Raw genomic sequence first — 13,419 nt, 5'->3', positions numbered from 1 at the left:
ATGGTGGCTGGTCTACACAGAGAATAACAACCTACTACTATTCCAGCTGCGCTGGTTAGGCCTCAACTGGAGTATTGTGTCCAGTTCTGGGCACCGCATTTCAAGAAAGATGTGGAGAAATTGGAGAGGGTCCAGAGAAGAGCAACAAGAATGATTAAAGGTCTTGAGAACATGACCTATGAAGGAAGGCTGAAGGAATTGGGTTTGTTTAGTTTGGAAAAGAGAAGACTGAGAGGGGACCTGATAGCAGTTTTCAGGTATCTAAAAGGGTGTCATCAGGAGGAGGGAGAAAACTTGTTCACCTTAGCCTCCAATGATAGAACAAGAAGCAATGGACTTAAACTGCAGCAAGGGAGATTTAGGTTGGACATTAGGAAAAAGTTCCTAACTGTCAGGATAGTTAAACACTGGAATAGATTGCCTAGGGAAGTTGTGGAATCTCCATCGCTGGAGATATTTAAGAGTAGGTTAGATAAATGTCTATTAGGGATGGTCTAGACAGTATTTGGTCCTGCCATGAGGGCAGGGGACTGGACTCGATGACCTCTCGAGGTCCCTTCCAGTCCTAGAGTCTATGAGTCTATGAGTCTATGAGCTACCGGAGACACTCCTTTAGCTCAACTAGGAGAGACCCATGCCTGCTCAGGCCTAGATTCACTGCTTAGCAGCCACAACTGGTGTCTGATTATGGGTGTTGAGCCCTTGAAAATTCTGGCACTAGCACTGACGGTTGTGGTTTCCCTCCCTGGTCTCAGCTCAGGCAGGAGGACTTTTTACGCTCATTCCAAGGGGGAAACTCTGATGCCTTGATCGTATTGCACAGCATCTTATCCCACAAACAGTCGTACTGAAGTGACACTGCTCATGGGGTGAGGAGCTGCCCAAGATGAATGGAGGGGGGACTGGCATCTGTCCCTAAATTTGCTTCTCAATAATACAGCTACAAGTCTCCTTGTTCTGTGGATTTTTCTTTTAACACGGGCTGCCAATTAATCGCACTTACCACAAGCGATTAATGCAAAACCAATCAACCAGATTAAAAAAAAATAATTGCAGTTTTAATCTCACTGTTGAGCAATAATAGAATCCCAATTGAAATGTATTATCAATATTTTTGGATGTTTTTCTACCTTTTCAAATATATTGATTTCAGTTGCCACACAGAATATACAGTATGCCGTGCTTGCTTTATTTTATTATTTTTGATGCCAAATACTGGCGCTTTAAAAAAGATAAACAAAAGAAATTGTGTTTTTCAATTCACCTCATACAAGTCCCGGAGTGCAATCTCTATCATGAAAGTACAATTTACAAATGTCGATTTTTTTTTCACGTAACTTCACTCAAAACCTACAGTCCATTCAGTATTCCTGAATATCCCATTCTTTTGCAACATCCACGAAATGCTCTGGACACGTTTCAGCATAATGTCTCTCTTCAGTATGTGTTACTGTTACAGCAAAGACTGCAGTCTCCAGGCAGCATCCCTCAGGTGTGCCGTGACTCCAAGATAACTGTGATTACTCAAGGACGGCCGGTGATCGCCAGTCAAAGCAACAGCTCGTGCATTTTTCAGAAGCTCCAACTTCGTAGTCTTCTCGTTGTGATGGAGGTCTCATATTTGCGATGCAATGGTTCCTCAGGAGGGCAAGGTGTCTGACAAATTGGAAGATGCAATTTAAATAACATTCTGTCGTTTACAATGTTGCGTGGTCTGCAATCCATAGCTATCCGTTTTGGAATAGCATTGGGTAAGCTGTTGGACTTTGTTTGATCCATGGGGTTGTAGCAATCCCGAAACTCTGGAAGCGTACTCTGTCATGGCCGGCAGGATTCATTTGCTATCGGTAGTGCAAGACCTGGAGATGAAAGCATGTTTAGCGTGTAGGTGGAACTGCAGATTTGAAGTACGTTGATGGTATTAAGTATCAGAGGGGTAGCCGTGTTGGTCTGGATCTGTAAAAGCAGCAAAGAGTCACCATGCCATGCATCTGACGAAGTGGGTATTCACCCACGAAAGCTCATGCTCCAAAACGTCTGTTAGTCTATAAGGTGCCACAGGACTCGTTGATGGTATTGGAACTCAGCCTTGCAATAGCTACAGATAACCATCTTTTTATCCAGGGAACCATACAGACGTTTTTTTAAATAAACTTCTCATTCAAAAGCCCTGAACTTTTGCAGCTTTGCTGCACTAACTTTTTCTGCTATTTAATCACCAGATCATGAGAACACAACAGACCTGTGCCAGCGTCTGCCAAGCAATGAAGTACAATAAGTGAAGAGGGTCAAACCAGAGGTATGCTTGTTTTCAAAATAATGCGTTTATTTGTTTTGCATTCATCGCTTGCGTTCACTGCGATTACTTGGCAGCCCTACAAATATAACAATTCTACATTTGTAAGTCACACGTTCACGATCAAGAGATTGCACTCCGGTACTTGGATGAGGTGACTTGAAAACCACGATTTGTTTATCTCGTTTGCAGTGCAAATATCTGTAATAAAAATAGTGATATAAAGTGAGCACTGTGCACTTCGTATTCTGTGCTGTAACTGAAATCAACACATTTGACAATGTAGAAAAACACCCACAAATATGTATAGTACATTTCAATCGGTTTTCTATTATTGTTTAGCAGTGCGATTAAAACGGCGATTGATCGCGACTATTTTTTTTAATCTCGCGGTTAACTGTGATTCTTTTAGTTCGTCGGTTGACGGCCCTACTTTTAACACAAGGTTTTTTAAAAGGCTGTGTACCCCGATCTCCCCCAGTAATGGACACACCCGGGGTGCCAAACCCCCACTCCTTGGGGTCCAATATTTTACTCCAATTCTATTCTCTGTAGATTCTCATCCTGCCCTCATCAATGCAGTATCCCACTGGCCGGTCGGGCATTAAAGTAACATGTGGAACATCTGTTATTCTCTCTCCCATCCTCTCTCCTGGGGGAGAATTGTGTGGGCAGTGGAGGGTTCTGTTTTGGTAGGGTTTTGTTGTTTAAAGGTCCGTGTTTCCGTTAGTGCAGGCTGATCGGAGCAGAGCTCCGGGGACTTGGAGTAAAAGGCGTAGGGTGGCCAGACAGCAAGTATGAAAAATCGGGAAAGGGGGTGGGGGGTAAAAGGAGTCTATATAAGAAAAAGACCCAAAAGTCGGGATTGTCTCTATAAAATCGGGACATCTGGTCACCCTAGGAAACTGGTGAGACAGCCCTGGTCAAGAGCAGAGTTGGTCAATATTTCCCCAGACCTTCTAGTTATAACAGAGGCCTGGGAACTCTTGGCTCAGCTTCTCCCGGCTCCCTATTGCCTGTAAGTTTCCTGCCACCTCCCCCCCACCCCACCCGCATCTCTGGATGAAATGCACCACCTCCCTTTGGCCAGCGCACACAGGCGCAGACTCCACTCCTTTCTCTCCTCCCTCGCTTTCCTGACTCATAGGTGCAGTGGTGGACAGAAAACACGGGGCCAGCGGACAAGCTTTACATCTGCACAGGTGGGGAGGCTGGGATCTGATGACTAACACAGATGCTTATCCAGTTGTGGGGGCAGGGGGGAGGAGAGACAGAGAGAGTGTGGGTGGCAGTGTGTGTGTGTGTGTGTGTGTGGAGGTGGCAGGGTATGTGTTGTGTGTGTGTTGGCAGAAGGGTGTGTGATGTGTGGAGGCAGCAGGGTGTGCGGTGTGTGTATGCATATGTGTGGAGGTGGCAGTGTGTGTGTGTGTGTGTGTGCGCAGGTGGCAGGGTGTGTGGTGTGTGTGTGTGTATGTATGTATGGAGGTGGCAAGGTGTGTGTGTGTGTGCAGGCGGCGGGGTGTGTGTGTATGTATGTGTGGAGGCAGCAGTGTGTGTGTGTGTGTGTATGTGTGTAGAGGCGGCAGTGTGTGTGTGTATGTGTGTGTGTGCAGGCGGCAGGGTGTGGTGTGTGTGTATGTGTATGTGGAGGCGGGAGGGTTTGTGTGTGTATATGTGTAGAGATGGCAGTGTGTGTGTGTGTGTGTGTGTGTGTGTGTGTGCAGGCGGCAGGGTGTGTGTGTGTGCAGGCGGCAGGGTGTGCGGGGTGTGTATGTGTATGTATGTGTGCAGGCGGCAGTGTGTGTGTGTGTATAGAGGCGGCAGTGTGTGTGTGTATGTGTGTTTATGCAGGCGGCAGGGAGTGGTGTGTGTGTGTGTGTGTATGGGGAGGAGGCAGGGTTTGTGTGTGTGTATGTGTGTGCAGGCGGCAGGGTGTGGTGTATATGTGTATGTGGAGGCAGCAGGGTGTGTGTGTGTGTGTGTGTGTGTGTGTGTGTGTGTGTGTGTGTGTGGAGGTGGCAGGGTGGGTGTTGTGCTTGGAAGGATTTCATTTTTCCTGGGCCTTTATTTTCTTCCTGTCAGTTTCTCAGCGCTCTCTGCCTTGCGTGGGGTTAGATTATTCCACTCGTCTTGAGGGGACTGACTGACGCTGGATTCCGCTAGTCCTTGGGAACGGTTAATGAATGACTCACCTGAAACTCAGGCTTGTGATTCATCCCTCCGCTGGGTTTTCGAAAGCAGCCCCCTCCCCTGCACACACCCACACACCAAGGTAAATACATAACGCAGGCTCAGGGCTGCTCACACAAACAGGCCTGTCATCTGCTTCTCTCCTTCCTTGTTCCTTGAGCTTAACCCTTTGCAGGCGTCGCTTCAAAAAAATGCAGCGATGCATTTCTTGCGCTCCCTGGAGCTGCATTAGTCACTCTCCGCAGGATGGACCCTCCTCTTTGTGGGAGTGCACTGGGGAATTTGCTTCTGCACCAAAGTAATGCAAAACTCCCGGGCCTGCTTTTCCATCACCCTGCACCCGGTGCAGTGCGTAACACCGGTGCAAAGTGCAAGCAGATTGGCCCAGTCCTTGTATGCATTGGATCTGTTTTGCACCACAAAGGCAGAGTCAAATAAGGTCCTGCTGCCAGCCTGAGGCTGTGCTTGCGCTAACGTGACTTATTGAGTAAGCAGGACCCGTGCATGCCCAGGGTTTGTATCGGTGCAGTGCGTCTGCATTACGGATTGCACTGGCCAAAAGGCCAGCAGTGTAACCAAACCGGTGCCAGTTTCCCTAGACAAGCCCGTATATGCTTGGGCTCCCTCCTGGAGTACCAGGAGGATGCATGAAAATGCTTGGCAGTTACCCCCACTCTGCTCCACCATCAGTCTCAAAGCACCTTGCAGAATGAGTAACGTTTTCCCCATTTGGGTGCAGGGAAACTGAGGCAGAGAAAGGTCAGGGCCCAGATTCTCATAAGTGGCCACAATTATTATTATTTGAGGTGACTCGATTTTGGGGCACCCCAAACCCTGGGGCCTGATTTTCAGGGGTGCTGAAGTGAACGGGAGCTGAGGCTTTTGAACTTCTAAAGAAAGACTTGATTCCAGCATTTGGGGCCTAGAGCCAGGGCAGGATGGGGTAAGCCGCCTTATTGCATCTCTGGAGCACCCAGCTGCCAGGGTGAAGAAGATCCTAGCAAATGCTGCATCACCACGGAGACCTTCCATCCTGCACTTATGGCCCAGCCCATCAATGGGGTAGCTGCAGCCGGTCAGCTGTCACCTCGTGGCTCCTCCCACATTGCAGGGACTCCTCCCACATTTCTTCAGATCACACCCCTCTGTTCTTTGCAGAGAATGGGTCTGATCCTGCTTCCATGGAAATCAGCTGGAAGATTCCCATTGACTTCAGTGGGGCCAGATCTGTGTTTGTAAGTTGGCCTGGGGACATGAGGCCGGATAGGAAGGTTTAGCCTCTGCGGGGAATTTGAAGACAGGCCTTGTAGGAAGTTGCTACACTCTGTGTCTTGCAAGCCACAAGAGGCGATAACCTTATAGCTTCTGAGGATTTTAACCCTTTCTGCACCATTTTACTACAATGGACACCTATGGCCCATGACCCACAGGGCTGGCAGATTGGGTGTCATTATCATAGTGAGTTGTGGACAGTTTCCCACTGTAGACTCCAAGCCAGGAAATACACCAGAGAGACTGACTTTGCTATAAATAGCTAGGGTTTCCAAAAGAGCCTAAGGGAGTTAGACACCTCTTGACAGTCAATGGGATTTGGGCCCCGAGCCTCTAAGAAAATTGCAGCCCCTAAATAGAACGTATTTTTCAAGTTGAAGTTCTCTGTCCTGACAAAGCAGGCAGAAAGAAAAGCTACCTGGGGATTTTGCAGTGAATGGAGAATGTGGTGTGTAGTATTGACACTGGAATAGGGCCAAGTGGTTGATATTTTCCCCAGCGCCTCTCTGAAACATTTGAGAACCATCTGCCAGCATCGGATTTGCAGCCTGCCCACAGAAACTTCACCTCACATGCCTCTGGCTCCTCATCCTGTGTCTGGAGCTACGTCGCAGCCTCTTTGGGGCCCAGAGCCCATGAGAGCAAGCATATGATCCCAGACCGGCCCAGTGTCATAGAGTTTGAAGCCTGAAGAGACATCAGATCTTCTCATCTGACCACCCAGCACCCACACACTAAACCCAGCAACCCAAGCTAGACCAAAGTATCACAGCCCACAGGAAATGAAACTATGGTGGGTCACAGGCAGAAAATAGGAGGGACCAAGGTGCCCCCAAGTGCAGGGAATTGACTGCTAGCTATAGATGATCCTGGCAAGCAACCTGCACCCCATGCTGCCGAGGAAGGTGAAAAATGTGTTCATGGATCCCTTTGTGTGGCTCGGGGCTTGCTGTGGTTTACCACACATGGTAATTAGGGGGACAGAGAAACCCACTTGGGAAACAAAGGGACAAAACTCAGGGACAAACCACTGGCTTACAGTTTGCATCTCCAAGCACCTCGCAGCCTTATAATCGTGCCCCTGCTGGGCCAAATTTGCTTTTAGTGTGAACAGCTTCACGGACTGCATTAATTGACGCAGCGGAGAATTTGGCCCTCGAGGCGGTACGCGTGGATCTCTTCCCCCACACCTGATGTTCGAACACTGCAGAGTGTTGGCCTGCTAAATAACATCACTAGAGTCTAGCACCTGGGAAAATAGGCATTGCCATGGGAAATCCAGCCCGGGGGCCATCCAGTCCAATGCCAGCAGCTTCCTAAGGAGCTGTGAGAACTCCTGCAGGAGGCAGTTATGGGATAACCGACTCCAAGGAATGTTTCCTCCTGACCCCATCAGGATGACTTATGCCCTGAAGCAGGAGGGTTTATAGCTTTTCCCAAATTCTTGGGGCCGGATTCTCCTTGAGGCACTCTAGCCATGTAAAGGGGCCTTCAGGTGGCAATTTATGGGACTAGAGATGTCTGTGCGGGGAGTTGGTGCTGCTTTCTGCCAGGGGAGAACTTCCCCTCAGCTGGGGAATTCTCAGCTGGCCAGCTATGGTTCTATGCTGCCTCCTTTTTCCCACTGCAGAACTGAATCTGGGCCTGCATCTCCAAACCTCGAGCCAGTTTAAAAAAATATTTCCACTGCCTTTCACTGCTTGGGAACATGGAACCCACTGCAAGAAATCGACCGAGATTTAAAGGTGCAGGACACAGAAACAGCCAGAACAGTTCCTGCTGTTAGAATCCTAGAAAGATAGTGCTGGAAGGGTCGTCCTCACATGCTGAGGCACGATTAAGTGTACCCGTCCAAGACCATCTGGTCTCATTGTTTCCTTGTGCTCCCCTGCCTGTCTGTGTCCATCCGTTATCTCGGGGCTGATATTTGGATTGTAAGCTCCTTGAGGCAGGGTCTGTCTTTGTACAGCACCTAGCACATAGGGGTTCTGGCGCACCACTGGGGCTGCTACACAAACCCTGCCATGAAATGCTGCAGCTAAAACGTTCTGCATTACCACCACGTACTTAGACTTGAGCTGTGCTATGAAGACCTAACCTTAGAATTGCCTGTGTCTAGTGGCATATGAGGACATGCATATTCCCCACTGCCAGTTTGACTCCACCATAAACTGTCTCCATGAGGGCAGCGTCCTTTTCGATTGTCCTGTCGTTCTCTGTCCTCCACACCTTCTCTTCCCCCCGGGTGGAACCCCATCCAAGATGTTGTGCCTTGGGTGTCTGCCGTGGGGCAGTCTGTCGCCACGGCCAAACCACCATAGCCTCCTCTGTCTAATGACTGAGTCTGCAGACTGCTGACCCGAAAGGGGCAGCACTTCCACGTAGGTTCTGCGATCTTGCCAATGAATTCCCGAGTCTTCTTAACCTATGCTGGTGGAATGCATTCAGTTTCCTCTTGTGGACTTCCCCCCATCTGCCATGTCTCTGAGGCATGCCACAGAGTTGGAAAGACAATAGTGGTGTATTGCCTTACTACGCCCATTTCACAGATAGGGAAACCGGGTCGCGGAGCGCTGTTGTCACTCGCCCAAGGCAGCTGAGGGAGTCAAGATCAGCGGTGGGATTAGGACCCAGGAGTCCTGACTCCCGTGACCACTGGGACCTTCTGTTGGCTGACAGCAATAAATTGGCCGTGCAGCAGCAACAGAATCCCCAGCTCCATTCTGATGGCAGGACTGACGAAAGGGGAAGCCGGATTTTCCAGTCCCAGGTGGAATCTGGAGCAGGAGCAGTTTAAGAGGAAAAAAAAATATTTTGACTTGTGCACTGAGCTAATTTACCCTGGGGTCACGCAGAGGGGTAGATAGGGCAGCCCCAGGGGATCGCCTATCTCTGCTCAGAAACCTGCTTAACGGCTGGATGAGTTTCCATGGACAATGCAGGGTCGCCAGTTAAACACAGGTTTCAGAGTAGCAGCCGTGTTAGTCTGTATCCACAAAAAGAACAGGAGGACTTGTGGCACCTCAGAGACGAACACGTTTATTTCAGCATTAAGCTTTCGTGGGCTACAGCCCACTTCTTCGGATGCATAGAATGGAACATATAGTGAGGAGAACTATATACATACAGAGAACATGAAAAGGTGGGAGTTGCCCTCCCAACTCTAAGAGGCTAATTAATTTAGATGAACTGTTGTCAGCAAAAAAACTTTCGTAGTGATAATCAGGATGGCCCATTTCAGACAGTTTGGCAAGAAGCTGTGAGGATACTTAACATGGGGAGTTAGATTCAGTGTGTGCAATGGCTCTCACACACACACTGCTGGCGGTGCTGTGCAGATATCCTACAAATACCAAGGGGCCAGATTTCCAAATGTGCCCAAATCACTTAGGAGCCTAAGATCCATTTTCAACTGTCTCTTAGGGCCAGATTTTCAAAGGCCCTTATGCACTTAAAGATGTAGCCAGGCACCTAACTTGCTCCCCACGAAGTGCTCATCTATATAGGTGTATAGAAACCGCCCTTAGGAGCCTAATCTCACTGGCTTTCAATGAGCTGTGGACTCCTAAAGTCCAGATCCTCCAAGGTATTTAGGCACCTGACTCCCATTGATTTAAATGGCAGGCGCCTAACGGCCTTGGAGGATCTGGGCTGGCAGCTGCTTTTGAAAATGGGACTAAGTCTCATAGGTGGGGAGATGGGGTGTCCACCCCTGCAAGGCCTGGGCAGGTTGGAAAGGGCCAATGACCCACATAGGCTGCACGTGCCGGGGTGGAGAAAGCCCAGCTGGGCAGGGGCAGGCTGGGCTTGAATAAAGCCAGGAAGCTGAGAGCAGGAGGGGGGCTGTAGCAGGGAGGAGCTCTGCTCTCACTCCCTAGGGAGAAGGAGGAGTTCTCGGGGAGATTCAGCCCTGCCCTGGGCTGCAGAGTCTGGCATGAAGCTGAGAAGGGCAGTAGCCACAGGGAGTGGTGGAAACTCAGGCTGGTAAATTAGAGGTGAGCGTCCCCTGTTACAGGTGGCTTAAAAAATTGGACACCCCCTTTCCCTGATCCATTTAGGCACCAAAATAAATGGCTGGGTCTTTGCAGCAGTTCAGCCTGTGGTGCACGAGGAGGCCAGAGCACGCTGGAAAACCCAGCCCTGGTTGTGGGCGCTGACTCTGAGCCCTTGGGAATGGGGCCCTAAATGCTCAGCAGGTGAGCGAGGCCTCTTGGTACCCTGTGCGCAGCATGATGACCCCGTCTGTCCCTGTCTGAGCCGGGAGCGCGGTGGCCTGGCTTCCCTCTGCTCCAGACCCCCTAATGTGCTGTTTGCCCAGTTGGCTTTTACAGTAAATTGATGACAAGAGCTTCAGGTTGGGCAGAACTCCTCTGTCAAGATATTACAACCTGCAAAAGAGTCCAAGTGTGTGTCAGAGCTTGGCGCTTCTCCACTGGCTTCTGGGGCAGACAGAAGAGCCTTGACAGGGTCCAAGTGGGACTCAGATTGTCTTTGTAAAAACTCTGGGGTTTAGACATGACTTAAAAAAAAAATCCAGACAAAACAAACCTGCCCTGAGATAGCTGTATCTTAAACATAGTGCTAATGCACCAAAAGCCAAGTCTCCTCTCCCTTGAGCTCAGGGAGAAGTTCCTTTGTGTTGTCAGTATAGGGCCTATGACACACAGGTAAGAAGTTCTGATTCCATCTAGTAGAGGGTAGTGCTCTCTCTCTGACGCTCCCACCCCTCGACATAGTATTATCCCCATTTTACAGATGAGGAAACCAAAGCACAAAGCGTTCAAGTGACCTGTCTGAGACTGTACAGCAAATCTGTGGCAGAGATGAGACTGGTCCTTCAGGAGTTCCCAGGCCACTAGTCAACACCGCTGCCTGTCACGGAGTGTGGGGGAGTCCGGTCCGGCACCCCTCTTCCTGGGACCCACAGTGACTCTCAGCCAGCCAGTAAAACAGAAGGTTTATTGGACAACAGGAATGCAGGTTACAGCAGAGCTTGCAGGCACAGTCAGGACCCCTCAATCGAGTCCTTCTGGAGTTTCAGGGTGCTTGGGTCCAGCATAGGATCCCTTGAATTCCCCTCATCCAGCCCAAAACCGAAACTGACCTGCCCCTCCTCCAGCCCGCCGATTCCTTTGTCCAGCTTCCCAGGCCAAGGTGCTAACCCCTTCCCTCCTGCCTGGCTCAGGTTACAGGCTTAAAGATCCTGTCCCTCACCTAAAGACATCCCCGGCTCTCCCATCCCCCACACAGACAGCTGCTACTCCATCACACTGCCACATTATTCTATTCTCCAAGGGGCCTGAAGATCTGAGTGCTCGGGATATAGATAGCCAAGCTGCCATTGCTGTCTCCGAAAAATCAGGGCATGGTCCTTTCCCTCCCGCTCGAGAAGACAAGCTGGGGCGGGGGTTGAGGATCAAGCACTGGGTCCCCTTTGGTGAAGCAGGGGTGGGGGTCTGTTGAGAAGCTGGTTCCAGCTCTCTGATTCTCCTCTCAGTTCCAGTGTCGTGCCACTTTGGGGCTGCTCTAACTTACACCAACTAGCAATAGTCCCCAAGAGACCGTTTGCCAGCAGAGCATAGTGGGAGCACAACACGTTCTGGCTGCTCCTCTTCCCTGCCCCTTGCGCTGATCTATAATCTATAACCCTGATCCTGCCATGAGCTCTCTGGGAGCGCACTCAAGCTGCAGGATCGGCACCTGAGTTCCTAACGCATGAGACTGTAGGTAATTAAAAGCAAGAGAATTTTTAAAACCCAAGTTATCTGCCATTCTTTATGCTCTGTGTTTACCTGACACATGTCTTGCATCCAGGTTTTCACGGTGGCAAGTCGGTTTCACTTTTGCTCAGAGTCGCTTTCATTTTCAGGTTCTCAGGGCTGCAGTTGCTGGGGTTCGGACATTCATTTGTTTAAAAGCAGCTGGCTGCACTAGTTGTCGGGATTTTTCTTTGAATCGTGGAACGGAAGCCTTTGCACCGGTCTGAGGCTAGCTTGGTTCTGGCCACATTTGAATTTGGAGCTAAGTTAAAGCTGATGGCATTCCTTTAATATTAAGTTGTCTCCAACTGGACAACGCAGGTGCACAAAGTTAAGCGAGTGGGTGCAGGATCAGGGCCCAGGACTGTCACGTTTTCACCTCCTTTGCACTCATTTTGCTAGGGCAACAGAAAATGGTGAAGTGGGCTCTGTTCTCTGCAGTGAGTGTATACAGGATCAAGCCCTTAAATGGTAAGTAGCATCTTGGGGATTACTGGAAAAGGGAGACAAATGTGTAAAAAGCAGCCAGGCCTCATTCAAGATGGCTTAGCGGTAGGGTGACCAGATGTCCCGTTTTTTGGGTCTTTTTCTTATATAGGCTCCTATTACCCCCCACCCACTGTCCTGATTGTTCATATTTGCTGTCTGGACATCCTACTTAGAGGAGCGTTAATTGGTGCATAAGGAGTGTGGGCCAGATTCTGCTCTCTTCCGGAATTACTCTGGATTTACACCTGGCCTCACTCTGAATTTGCTTTGGTGTAAGTGAGATCATACTCTCACTTTCTGTGTCCTAGGGCTGGGAGCGCTGCCTTACCGTGAAGGTTGCCTACCACTTCCCATTAGAATACCCTGTTCCCAGTTGCTTAAAACTTTGCCAAATGTTAATGGATGAGGACGATGTTTTCCATGCCAGGTATTGACCTCGGGCTGAATTTTTCTGGAAAGTTTCACTTAAAACGGTTCAGCCATTTCATAGAACGAGATTAGGGGAAAAGCAATTGTTTTGCTCATGTTACAAACCCTCTTGCAACCATTTCTTTAAGAAGCTCTAGGGCCTCCATGCTTTGGAGCATGGATTTGAAATTTGGCAGGAGGGCGAGGCTGAAGTCAGGCCTGTGCCTTTGGCCAGCTCTGTGAAAATGTGCCCACAGTTGGCCAAGTTATAAACCTCGGCAAAAATTAAATTTGCACATGCTCAGTGGAGACTTGTTAGAGCTCAGATGATAAATTCTGCCAAGGCTGCCATTTGCACTGAGCATGTCCACCCCCGTCACCGCTCCTAGGTGAGACCAGATTGTGATGTGCCATCCCCACAGAGCAATTCAGCATGCTCCAGCCCAGGCCTGCAGAGACCAAGCAGGACTTTCCCCTTGCGATTGCTATGTCTGGCTGCCAGGGGTTGCTGCAACACCAGGCAATGGCAGGTGGGGGCTCTGCTCTCACTGCTCCCCTGGCGGGGGCCCAGGCAGCCTGGAAGAGAAGGAGGGAGGTGAAGGCTGATTGTGCCTGAGGCTGAGAATGGGGAGGGAATGGGAAAAGGGAATGCAGGAGCCAGAGGTGGGGAGGAGTGCAGGGAAGGGGGAGGATATGGGTGCAGAGGAAGGGGACAGGAGTTGGGCAAGGGAGTAGATAGGAGAAGGGGGGGCAGGGACAGGAGCCAGGGAGGAGTGACTAGTGGCAGAGGGGGATTGCACAGGCCAGAGGCACAGGGGCAGGTTAGTTTAAACTGCTAGAGCACAGTCCAGCTCCCTAACCTGAAAGTGAACCCAGGAGTCCTGAGTCTCCACAGTCCTCTGCTACCAGCAGGTAGCTGTAAAACCCAGCGGCCCAAGGCATCTCAAACTGGGCACCCAAAATGAGTGGATGCCTTTGTCAAACATTGGCCCGTAGTGTCTCTGT

Source organism: Gopherus evgoodei, chromosome 23 (genome assembly GCF_007399415.2).
Source record: "Gopherus evgoodei ecotype Sinaloan lineage chromosome 23, rGopEvg1_v1.p, whole genome shotgun sequence".
Taxonomy (NCBI): domain Eukaryota; kingdom Metazoa; phylum Chordata; order Testudines; family Testudinidae; genus Gopherus; species Gopherus evgoodei.
This window is presented reverse-complemented; position numbering follows the sequence as displayed.